At 35.5% G+C, this 13,410-nt stretch overlaps 1 pseudogene; it reads left to right on the top strand.

Moving 5' to 3' along the window:
• LOC124974811 (ankyrin repeat domain-containing protein 46-like) overlaps window positions 1-12,020 on the top strand; it is a 99,518-nt pseudogene extending 87,498 nt beyond the window's left edge.
• The last annotated feature ends 1,390 nt before the right edge of the window (window positions 12,021-13,410 follow it).

The following is a 13,410-nucleotide window of genomic DNA, read 5'->3' as shown; positions in this document are numbered from 1 at the left end:
TTTCCCAGCACCATTTGTTGAAGAGTATACCTTTTCTCCAATGTATGTTTTTGGTGCTTTTGTCTAGAATGAGATAACTATATTTATGTGGATTTGACTCTGTTTTCTCTATTCTGTACCATTGGTCTACCTGCCTGTTTTGGTGCCCAATCCATGCAATTTTTATTACTCTTGGCATTTTAATTGAAATCACTTTGAATCTGTATTGCACTTTTGGTATTATGGCCATTTCAACAACATAAATTCTGCCTATCCAAGAACATGGTAGATCCTACCATTTTGAAGGATTGCTTTAATTTCTTTCTGTAGTGTTCTATAGTTCTCATTGTTGATTCACATGTATTTCATTTTATTTTTTTGGAGACTATTGTGAAGGGAATAGTTTTCTGAATTTCTCTTTCAGAAGATTCATCACTTATGAATAAAAATGAATTAAATTTATATTTTTTATTTTATATCCTGCTACATTTCTGAATTCATTTATGGGTTCTAGAAATTTTCTGTGGAAATTTTTGGATCCTCTAGATATAGAACTATGTCATTGGCAAATGGTAATAGTTTGAGTTTTTCTCTTCCTATTCATATCTCTTTAATTTCTTTGGAGAGAGTTTCAATGATGATGTTGAGTACAAGTGGTGAAAGAGTTCATCCCTGTGTTGTTCCAGTGTTTTGAGGGAATGTTTTCAATTTTTCTCCATTTAGAATGCTAAAGCATGTATATTTGGTATATATTATTCATCTTCTGTCATATATAATGCCTCTAGGATATAGATAATATGATTGTCCAAATTCTATTGATAAGTTGACCAGTTTCCCATCGTAGACTGTTCATATTCACACTTGTACTAAATGGAAGATCATAAATTCAAACAATGTGTCCTTAGAATACACATTTATCAACATTTACTCAGTTACTATATAAAGATACTTCCTCTGGTAATAAGGTTGAATGAAGACAGCTCTGAAATCACATGTCTATGGTTTGTCTACTTCAGTGAGACTCATTGGTTGGGAAGTGTATTAGTCAGGGATCTCTACAGAAACAGAATCAACAGAAAGTAAGAGTGTAAAAAGGGATTGGCATACACGCTGGATAGTCCACAATAGCTGTTTGCAGGTTGGAGAGCTGGAAGAACCTGTAGCTGTGCAGTCCAAGAAGTGGAAGTCCCAGAACATGAGGGAGCAACAGTGCTACCCTAGTCTGAGACCAAGGCTTTTGGAAACTACCTGAAGAATCACTGGCAGAGTCCACTTTGGAAAAGTGAAGAAGCAAGTGTCCAATATCCTCAGACAACTGAAGCAGCAATCAAGAACTCATTCAGGAAGAGTCAAACTTGCATCTGTATCTGCTTCCTTGTTCTTCCAACTTTTATTCCATCCAAACTACCATCCTATTGGGTGGTTCTTCCCATGCTAAGGGAGCATCTCCACTTCAGTTAACTATCCCACATTCCAATCATTCTGAGACATGCCCTCATGGGCACACCCAAATCCTCTTAATCATCTGCATCTTTTAATCTAATCTAGTTGTCAATTCAAATTAACCATTACAGAAAGTTTGGAATTTTTTACTGTTATGCAATCCTCCCATTTGAATTTATCAAAAATTTTAGGACATTGAATATGTATCTGATAATTCACAAGATGACAAAAATGAAAATCAAATAAGATAAAGCCTCTGAAAACTGCAAGATGAGGTAAAAATGGGAAAATATTACTAAGACACATGATAAATTGTTTGTACCAAGGAGTAAACCTAGGTATGTTTATCCTCTGAGTCACATTTCCAACCCTTTTTATATTTTAATTTGAGACAGGGTTTCAATAAGTTGCTTGGGTCCCTCAATAAGTTTTAAGGCTGGATTAGAACTTGTGATATTCCTGACTTGGTCTACATTTGATTTTTAAGGTACAGGAAACCTGATGTAATGTGGCAGACCAGGAATGGAGAAAAAAAATTCATTCTCTGATCAGTAAAGTGAGGTGATTCCTTCTGGAAGGGGTGAGGAAGGAATAGAGCAAGAGGGATCCACATAAATCCTCAACAGCTGTGTTTATGCTGAGATTGATGGATGTGTTCAGATCTATGATAAAGATTTTTTCTTGCTTTTCTCCTCACCATTTGATTCCTTGAATAATAAAATACCATTAGTATGATATGCATTTTTCTCTGAAGTTGTCCTTCAGATCTTGGGCAACATCATTCTTCTTCTCTTCCACATCTTCACATTTCTTCTACAGCACAGGATCAAGCCCACATATCTGACCATTGGTTGCCTGGCTCCATTTTGCCTAGAGATGCTGCTCATCATGGAACTCATAGCTACAGATGTTCTTTTGTCTCAGTAATTGGGGGATGACATCAAATTTAAATCACTAATCTACTTGCACGGGTTGTTGACAGGATTCTCCATTTGTGTCAACTGTCAGCAGATTGTAGCCCAGATGATCAACCTCAGCCCCAGAAAAATTCTTGCTTGGCAAAGCTCAAACATAAGTCCACATCAGAGACCATGTACCTTCTTTTCCTGTGGGTCATCTACATGTCAGTCAGTGCTCACTTCTCAATCTCTGCTGTTAAAAATTCCATGGTCAATATGCATGGTCTTATATTTATTACTGAATCCTACACAATTTGACCCATAAGTTATTTTCTTCAGCATTGATTTTCTACATTGGGAATATTCAGTGATGTGTCTTTTTTGGGGCTCGTGGGCCTCTCGAGTGGGTACATGGTGACCCCCTTTTGCAAGTGTAAGAGGTAGTCTCACACCTTCACAGTACCATCCTGTCTTTAACTGCATCCCCAGAACAAAGAGCCACACAGTCCATTCTGTTGTTCATGGGTTTATGTTCATGTACAGTTAGGACTGCATCATCTCCTCTTCAAGAATTATGCAAAACAATGACCCAGTCCATCATTCTAACCCCATCATGGTGGTTAGAAGTTATCCATAATTAGTTCTTTGTTGTTAATCACTACTGAAATGATTTATGAGTTTTGAAATCCTTATAGCATATAATTATTAAATGATGGACTGGTTTTTTGGGTTTGACATATTATGCTTAGCCTGAAATTCTCCAACTCCATTTATTTGCCAGCAAATGCCATAATTTCCTTTTTCCTTAATGCTGCATAATATTCTTTCACACACACATACAACATTTTCTTTATTCATGTGTAGGACACCAAGTATATTTACATAGGGTAGCAATTGTGAGTTGAGCTGCTATAAACATTGATGTGGCTGTATGACTCAAAATATTTAACACCACAAAATAAACCCAGTTAAAATGATGGCTAAATTATTGATTAGACAATTCACAGAATAAGAAATACAGTTGACCAACAGGTATATGAAAAAAATATTCATCATCTCTTAGCAAGTAGAGAAATGTAAATCTAAATTACTCTTAAGATTTCATCTCACTTCAATCAGAATGGCAATTATCAAGAATAGAAGTGACAATTAATATTGGTGAGGATGAGGGGGAAAAGGTACACTCATACATTTGCTGGTAGGAATACAAATTGATACAAGCACTGTGGGAGGCAATTGGAGATTCCTCAGAACACTTGGAATGGAACCAATTGACTCAATTATTCAATTCCTCAGTTCATATCAAAAGGACTTAAAATCAGCATATTACAGTGGTGTGGTCACATCAATGATTTTTTTTTATCTTATATTGCATTTACTGATTTGTTTTTGTGATGCTGGGGATGAAAAAAGGCTATGCACAGGTTAGGCAATGCCTCTATCACTGACCTACATACCAAGCTAAATAAAAAAAAAATTAAAAATTAAGTCTGAGAAAAAAATTAAAAATAGGTGTGGGGGTGCATACCTGTAATCCCAGTGACTTCAGAGGACATGGCTGCTTCCATCTAGGGAAAACAGGGTCTGATATAATATTACCAAGGTCACTGGAGTCAACGTTATAGTTGAGATATCTCTGCTAGGTGTGCCAATAGTCACCATCTTGTCTCAGAGACAGGAGAGAGCCTTGCAAGGAGTCAGTAGGTTGGAAGAGGGTATGAGGGCATCTTGATTCCAGCTCACCCAACCAACCTGCCCAGTACCCACTGGGATTTCAGAAAACATGGGAGCACTTCCTGGGACCTGACCTGAACCTGCTCCACAGCTTCTTCCCTCATAGAGCATCCACTAATTCCCTGGTCCCACTGGTTTGGCAATCAACAGGGCCAGGCAGTTCCTCAATCCCCAGGTTCCCAACAACCCCCTAGCCACTTGCAGCTATGTTGCTGGTCCACAACTCTCAATATCTGGTCTTGGTCTGCCCAAGACAGAAATATTTTCCTGGACAGGCACCCAGATTTCAGCACTCAGCCCCCAGGATGTCTAGGGAGAGAAGTTCCTGAGTAGTAAATCAAAAGGGTAGAGGCAGGAGAAATACAACTTAGAGACTGAATTACAGACCAGGAACTGTGGAACCCACAAGTGACATAAAAGACTAAGACCAGGGTACTGCATCACATGAGTAGACCCCAAAGAAGAGTCCTTGGGTGTAGTCTTCCAGTGGGATAGGCAATTGCTATGCCCCACCTCCAGGAGTCTGATCTTCAAGTCTAGTATTCCCACTGTAGTAACTTTTACCATCCTAGGGTGGAGTTACCAACAAACTCCAGAGAACCACACTTATCAAATGAGAAGGGAAACAGAGAAGATATTGATTCCCAATGGAAATAACTGTTCACTCTTTGTTCAAGGCTCCTTTTTTACCCCTAATTTTTTTTCACTGCCTGCTCTCACATCCCCAACATTTATGAAATCAAGTACTTTTCATGCATCAGGACTGGAATTTGAGTGGTGTATTATACTTTGGTTGTATAATCTTTTATTTTTTCATGTTTCTCTTTTTCCTATTTTACTCATTCTACTTTCCTTTTATTTATTTGCTTACTTGGATTCTCTTTCTCTTTTCTCTTGCTAACAACCAACTTCTTTTGATTCCTCATTCACACTTTCTATGATCAAACATCTCTATAATCTCACCTCCTACCTCATTAATATCACATCCTACACCCTCTCCTGTTCTCTATCCACCATTAGAAATTTAGACCTATTGCCAACCTGATATTTATGTTGTAGATAATAATTGAACACATCACCTTTGCCTATTGTAAAAAAACTGTTAATATTTTAAGAAGGAATATTTTGTTTAAGATTCCTATAATTTGCATTGGGTAATGTCAATATTCATCTCTTCCTTAAAGGTCAATCATTTGGAAGCCAGAAGGGACACTTTAAATCTCTAAGGTGTCAATTATAATGCCTCATATCTCCACTGCAAGAGGGAAAGACACATGAACAAGATGAGAAAACAAAGGAAGAATACACCCCAAACAAATCAAGATGCTATATTAATAGAATACATTGACAGCACTGTAGAAGAAATGTTAGAAATGGATTTCAGAATGTACATAATTAAAATGATCTGTGAAAAAAGGAGGATATAAGAGCAAATATAAGCAAAGAACCATCACTTTAATAAAGTTAAAAGATCAAATGCAGGAAACAAAAGATCATTTCAATTCAGAGATGGAGAGTCTAAAATAAAAAGTAGTAGAAATTCTTGAAATAAAAGAAACAATAAACCAAATTAAAATCTCAATGGAAAGCATCACCAACAGACTAGATCACTTGGAAGATGGAACCTCAGACAATGAAGACAAAATATTTCATCTTGAAAATAAACTTCACTACAAAGAGAAGATTGAAAGAAATCATGAACAGAAACATCAAGAATTATGAGATGACATGAAAAGGCCAAATTTAAGAATTATTTGGATTGAGAAAGACACAGAGTTACAAACCAAATGAATAAAAAAATCTGCTCAATGAAATAATGTCAGAAAATTTCCAAAACCTGAAGAATGAAATGGAAAATCAATTACAAAAGGCTTACAGGACAGCAAATGTATAAAATTATACCAGACCCACACTAAGTCACATTATGAAGAAAAAGTCTAAAATACAAAATAAAGATAGAATTTTAAAGTCTGTGAGAGAAAAACATCAGATTACATATATGGCGAATCCAATATGAACATTAGCAGATTTTTCAGTGCAGAAACTAAAGACTTGGAGGTTCTGCAACAATATATTTTAAACTCTAAAATAACATGGAAGCCAACCAAGAATCTTATACCCAGCAAAACTAACATTGAGATTTGATGATGAAATAAAATCCTTCCATGATAAACAAAAGTTAAAAGAATTTACAAATTGAAAGCATGAACTACTGAACATTCTAAGAAAAATATTCCACAAGGAGAAAATGAAAAACAATGAAAGTTAGCAGAGGGAGAAGCTACACTACAGAAAAAGTCAATGAAGGGAAACCAAGTCAAGTTAAAAACCAAAAATGAGCTCCGATTAAGAGCTTTGCCTCATTCTTTACATTCATATAAACTTTCTCCAATATGAATTCTCTGGCAGTGAGAAAGGGTTGCGTTGAAAATCTTTGCCAAAGTCCAAACATTTCTATGATCTCTCATCACTATAAACCTTGTCATGTTTAATAAGGGTTGGACAATCCTTAAAGCCTTTGCAACACTCTTTACATTCATCATTAAGAATCCTGTGGTGTTGAATAAGATGTGAGCTCTGAATAAATGCTTTTTCCACATTATTTGCATTTTTATGGCTTCTCTTCAGTATAAATAGTCTGCTGTTGAGTAACAAATGAGATGAATTTAAAATGTTTGCCTCATTCATTACATTTGTATGGTCACTCATCCCTATGAATCTGCTGATGTTTAATAAGGACTGCACTGTACTTAAAACCTTTGCCACATTTCTTACATTCATATGCCCTCTCATCCCTGTGAACCCTCCAGTGTAGACTAAGGTCTGTACTACACTTAAGGTCTTTACCAAACTTCTTACATTCATATGGACTCTCATCCCTATGAATCTTCTGGTGTTGAATAAGGGCTGTACTACACTTAAAGCCTTTGCCACATTCCTTACATTCACATGGTCTCTCATTCCTATGAATCCTCTGGTGTTGAATAAGGGCTCTACTACACTTAAAGCTTTTGCCACATTCCTTACATTCATATGGTCTCTAATCTATATGAATCCTGTGGTGTCAAGTGTGAAAATTGAATAAATGCTTTCCCACATTCTGTACATGTGTACAGTTTCTCTCCAGAATGAATATTCTGGTGTTGAATAAGGGCTCTATTATACTTAAAGTCTTTGCCACATTCCTTATATTCATAAGGTCTTTCATCCCTATGAATCTTCTGGTGTTCAAAAGAATTCTACTACACTTAAAGTCTTTGCCACATTCCTTATATTCATTTGGTTTCTCATCACTATGAACAATCTGGAGTTCAGTGAAGTTTGAAATTCGTGTAAATGCTTTCCCACAATCTGTACATTTGTAGGGATTCTCTCCAATATGAATCATCTGGTGTTGAGTAAGGCCTGAGATGTATTTAAAATGTTTTCCACAATCTATACATTTGTATGGTCTTTCATCACCATGAATCTTCTGATGCCTAGTAAGTTTTGAGGTGGAAATAAATGCTTTTCCACATTCTTTACAATTATAGGGCTTCTCTCCAGCATGATTCTTCTTGTGTTCAGTAAGGCATGACCTTTGATTAAAAGCTTTACCACAATCTTCACATCTGTAGGGTTTATAACTACTGTGATAAAGGGTTGAGAATTCCTTAAATGCTTTAACACATTTCTTAAATCTGTATGGCATTTTTTCCACATGAATTTTCCTGCACTGATTAATTCTTGTGATTTTATTTAAAGTTCCTTCACATTGTTGATATTTGCAAACTTTTCCTTGAATATGGATGCTTGGAATGATAGATTTTGAGCACTGATGAAATACTTGTTTGCATTTGTTGCCTTTGTAAAGCTTCTTTGTAAAATGATCACAATGATATTTTCTAGAATTTAAAAAATATTAAATATTTGTGAATTTCACTGCAATTCTTATATTTTTCACCAATAAAAATGCACTCATATTTATTTAGGGTACTGAACTGGATAAAGGTCTTGAAAGTTTTATGATAAATGTAGAATTCTCACCAAATAGCTATACCTAATTGTTTCCCAAGTAATACAGTATAACTACAGATCTTCCTACATTCATTAAAATGTTACATTTGGATACAAGGTAGGACTGTTTGTTGAATGTAGATGAACTAATGCTTCATTGTTAAAAAAACTGATCAAACTTAGTAATTTTTTTAATATTTAGTAATGTAGATTTATATTACCAAATCTATTGTCTACAAAATATTTGAGTAAAATTTTAAACAAATTCTACATTTCAAATGTTCATTGTTATGACTTGAAGCATGTGATAGATTTTATTTCATATTTTCCAAATTTTATTTCACTTTTTATTTTTTATTTTTATTTATTTAATTTTTTAAATTTATTTTTATTGTACACAAATGGGATACATACTGTTTCTCTGTTTGTACATGAAGTAAAAGCATAACATTTGTGTAGTCATACTTTTACACAGGATAATAGTGTTTGACTCATTCCATAATTTTTTCCCTTCCCCGCACCCCTCCCACCACTCTTTTCCCTGTATAAAGTTCCTCTTTCCTCCATTCTTACCTCCTTCCCACCCCCCACTGTTTGTCATCATTTACTGTTCAGGGAGATCATTTGTCCTTTAGATTTTTAAGATTGGATTATCTCACTTAGCATGGTATTCTCCAATTTTATCCATTTGCCTGCAAATTCCATAATTTTATAATTCTTTATGGCTGAGTAATATTCCATTGTATATATACACCACAATTTCTTTATTCCTTCATCAACTGAAGGACATCTAGGTTGGTTCCACAATCTAGCTATTGTGAATTGAGCAGCTATGAACATTGATGTGGCTGAATCTCTATAATATGCTGATTTTAAGTCCTTTGGGTATAGGCCAAGGAGTTGGATAGCTGAGTCAAATGGTGGGTCCATTCCGAGTTTTCTAGGGAATCTCCACACTGCTTTCCAGAGTGGCTGCACTAATTTGCAGCCCCACTGGCAATGTATGCATGTACATTTTTCCCCACATCCTTGTCATTTCACAAGGTTATGTTATCAAAAATTCAATGGAGATAAATTTTCAAGACACTCAAATCCTTCCTCAAAACTGACTAGCAAAATTGAGGTGTTTTCTGAGACTTCATATATTCTTGATATCGATTTGTGATAAAATTTTTTATTTTGTAGCTGTCTCACAACTATTATATTCACCATGACAATTGTGCTTAACATTACTCTCCTCCACACATTTCCATCCTTTCTTTAAGAATACATTTTCAATGCCACAGTTTCCATACCTTCCCTTTATCACCTGATGGAATGAACATTTTATTCCCAGCTCTGTTGAAAATTCTTGGGTTTGGTGAGTACACATCAGTGAAATAAATCAAGGGAATAAATTTTTTTACTTGCTACACTCTTGTGAATATACCTTGCAAAAAAAGAGAAATTATCAATGTGAGAACATCAGAAAGGGAACAGTAAAGCAAATCCAAGATTGTAATGAATCGATAGATTAAAAAACCCATAAAACCTAATAAATAAATGGGTAAAAAATTTTAACATGTCCTTCTCAAAAGAAGAAATAGTAAGGACCATCAAATATATAAAAAAAAAGGCCAATATGTCTAGTAATTAGAGAAATGCAAAATAAAACTATACTGAGATTCCCCCATACTCCACTCAGAATGGGAATTACCAAGAATACATGTAACAATAAATGTTGGCACAGATGAGGGGAAAAGTATGATGGAAAATTGGAGCAAGTGGAATGGAGATTCCTCAAAAATGAGGGATGAGTATGGAAGGTTGAGGCAGGAAGTTCATGAGTTCAAAACCAGTCTGAGGAACATAGTGAGGCCCTTAGCAACTCAGTGAGATCCTGTCCCTAAATAAAACATTAAAAGGGCTGGAGATGCAATTCAGTAGTTAAGTACCTCTGGGTTCAATTCCTGGTAAAAACAAACAAGGAGTAGATCCACTGTTTCACCCAGTTATGCCACTTCAACATAGCCAATGTATTTAAAATGAGCATGGTGCAATGACACAGCCACATTAATGTTTACCACAGCACAATTCACAGTAGCTAAGGTATGGAACAAAACTAGAAGCACATCAACAAATGAATGAATAAGGAAATCATGGCACAGGGAAGGTAGGAATGGAAAAGACAGTAGAATAAATCTAACATAATTTTTCTATGTACACATATGACAATCCATAAGTGAATTTCACCAGCATGACCACCCACAAGAGTTGGTCCTAATTAGAATGATATATACCATGTTGTAAAATTTTATCAAAATGGATTTGAATGGCATATATTACTAAGAACAAATAAAAAAGAAAAAAGAAAATAAAAATAAATAAAAGAAAAAAATAAAAGAAAAAAGAAACTTCATAAAAATGCACTGAAAAAATTGACTGGTGTGAAATTCCAAAACTATCTTTGATTTTACAGAACCACAGATGAGCACAATAGGGAGAGTCATGTAGTAGAGAAAAGGAAAATGTGTTACTTTGATCAGCACAGTCATTCCCAAACCACAGTAGGACATCTTGTAATAAGAAAAAACTATCAACCCCTTTATTCTCTGATGAGCAAAATGGAAGTGTGAAATGAACAAACAGTCATGACTTTCTTGACAACTTTATGCAAACTAGTTTTTGTCTCCACAGAGAACTGGAGATAACAGGTACATTTTGGATGACAGTGGCAAAGATGATTCATCATGGGTTTAAACAATTATTGCTTAAGGAGAAATATGGGCATTTACATTGGGAGAAATGTACACACACATCTAGAGAAGATACAGCAAAAATCTGGTTTGAGGGGCAAAAAAAGCCTATTACAGTTGATTTTAGTATGACTGGAATGAAGTCAACAAAAAGGTCTGGTTCTTTAATATTCATACTTTTTGTTATTCATTACCTGATTATACTAATAACTTTTTATGCACTTCATGTTCTATGGCATATAAATGACAAAATATAATTAATACATGCATTAGTTTACATAATTAGATTTATTTTTAGTAAACTTTGCATACATTCTAGTAGAACTCATTAAAAACACATATACAAGTGGCTGATACATATTCCATCTGCAACTTGTAGAGAGGTGCTGCTGCTATCACTGTTGCTTGTCTCGCAAATTCTTGCCGGCATTTACTGAATACTTTTGTTGAACCTGCTTAAGAATTCAGAGAAACTGCTGAATGATCACTGTAGGAAAGGTCTGCTCTTACATCTGACCCATATACTATCAACATTAGGACAAGATCCTAGGTTTTTGTAAATGATTCTTCTCAAACTAATGTGTCATTGTTACAAGGTTGTATTGATGGAGAGTTTAACTACCCTAAGAGTCTTCAGGAAAGTGGCTTTGACCCAAATATCGATGACAGCATAGGCAGGAAAGGCCTTCACCTTGCAGCAGCCCGAGGGAATGTAGCCATCTCCCAGCTGTCGCCTAAATTTGCTGCTGATCTGCTGGTCACAGATTATCAAGGAAACACAGCTCTTCACCTTTGTGGCCATGTGGATTCCATTCAATTCTTAGTTTCCAATGGACTCAAAATTGATATATGCTATCATCAAGGTGCAACTCCTTTAGTTCTGGCAAAGTGTAGGGGAGTGAAAAAAGCAGTCATCCGATTGCTGGAATCTTTGGAAGACAGGAAGTCAAAGGTTTTCATGGAGGAACCCACTCGTAACTGGAGACCATGCAGATGGCTGAGAGTGAAAGTACCACAGAAAGCCATCCTGTCATCAGTCCCACCCTACAGCAAGGTGAAGGGGTCTTGTCCAGCTTTTGAACCACTTGGCAGGAATTTGTAGAGGATCTGGGCTTCTGGAGAGTCGTGCTCCTTATCTTTGCCATTGCTTTGCATTGCCTACTACATGAGTGGAGTGCTGTCCTTCATCGAAAACCAGCCTGAACTGCTACATCAAAGGAGCTCAAAGAGGTGAGTCCAATGCCTATTTCTTGGCTCCCAACATTGATTCCCACTTTCTCAAAATTTTTCTTAGTGCAAGGTACTGAGGGCTGAACATTTTTCTTTAGGCACTTTTATTTAATGTAATCCTTTTAGAAGAATAATGTGTTCATTTGAACTTCATACTGTAGTCAACTACAGTGCATCCTAATGCTACTTCTGACTCAACCTGACTTCTTAAGAAAATCTACCCATAGCCTTGTTTAATAAAATCATGGAAATGACTAGAGGATAGAAGCTAAATGAAGAGAGTACAAGTTCTTAGGATGGAAACCTTACACTGATCTTGGACCAATTGAAGTATACAGAAAGATACTTCCCCTTATGAATATTTTGGGAGGGGGGTTTAGTTTTGTTTCTTTTTGTAAGAGCTCCTTTTTTCTTTTTATTTACTTTCTCTGGAGAGGAGACAAAACCTTTGAACTCAGTGTACATTTTTAAAATCCTGTATGACACATTAGTATTGTTAGAATCTGTTTGGTTTATTTTAACATTTTGAAGTCTAATCACAAATGAAACAAAACTTTCAAAATGAGCTGTATTTTCTTCAGAACTAATTAATTTGATATTTGCTTCAGGGTGATTTTGATTTATTGCAAACTGCTTTGCTTATTAGTGTCTGTGAAAAATCAGCTTCAGGAGTTCACTTTGCTCACTTTCTACTTTCCCCTTGTGTGTATTTTAGTGGTGTCCTCTTCATCAGAAATGCAGCCAGAAATTTCTTTTTCTGCTGAATACTTAGCAGGGAGAAATAATTCTAATATTTAATGTCACTAGAATTCTGTAGTGCTATTAAATAAAATAAAAACTTTGACTGATGTTACCTCTAATATCTCCCAAATCATAGCTCCTAAATTCAACTTGTTCAGATTTCACATGAGTCAAGTGATGTAACAATTGCCTTTTTACCTTATTTTTTTCCCTCTTCTTTTCTTTTATGGGGATTGAATACACAGTTTTCCACTGAATTACTTCACCAGTCCAACTTACCTTTTTGAAAATTTTTCTTCTTAAATATTATGGGGTTCTGAGGATAAAACCACAAGATCACACATGGTAGGAAACTGCTCTAGCACTGAGCTTCAACCACAGTCCCCCAAGGCCTTTTCTAGATTGTTTACTTTAGCGACAGGATTTCACCAAGAAACTTGCAGTCATTCTGCCTCAGACTCCCACTTATCTGGAATTATAGGCATGTGTCTTTTTATCTGATCTATTGTTTATTTCTTTATTAATTTCCAAACATTTTCAAAAGAACTATAATCATGTACTGCAAGCTTGGTTTTAAGTAGAAAAATCTTAGTGGAAACAGTAGCACACAAAGAAAAAAGGGAAACTTGGATCAATCAAAGCAACAATCTAAA

This window comes from Sciurus carolinensis, unplaced genomic scaffold (genome assembly GCF_902686445.1).
Source record: "Sciurus carolinensis unplaced genomic scaffold, mSciCar1.2, whole genome shotgun sequence".
Taxonomy (NCBI): Eukaryota; Metazoa; Chordata; class Mammalia; order Rodentia; family Sciuridae; genus Sciurus; species Sciurus carolinensis.
Note: the sequence above shows the minus strand (reverse complement) of the source record. Positions and strands in the feature narration are given on the sequence as shown.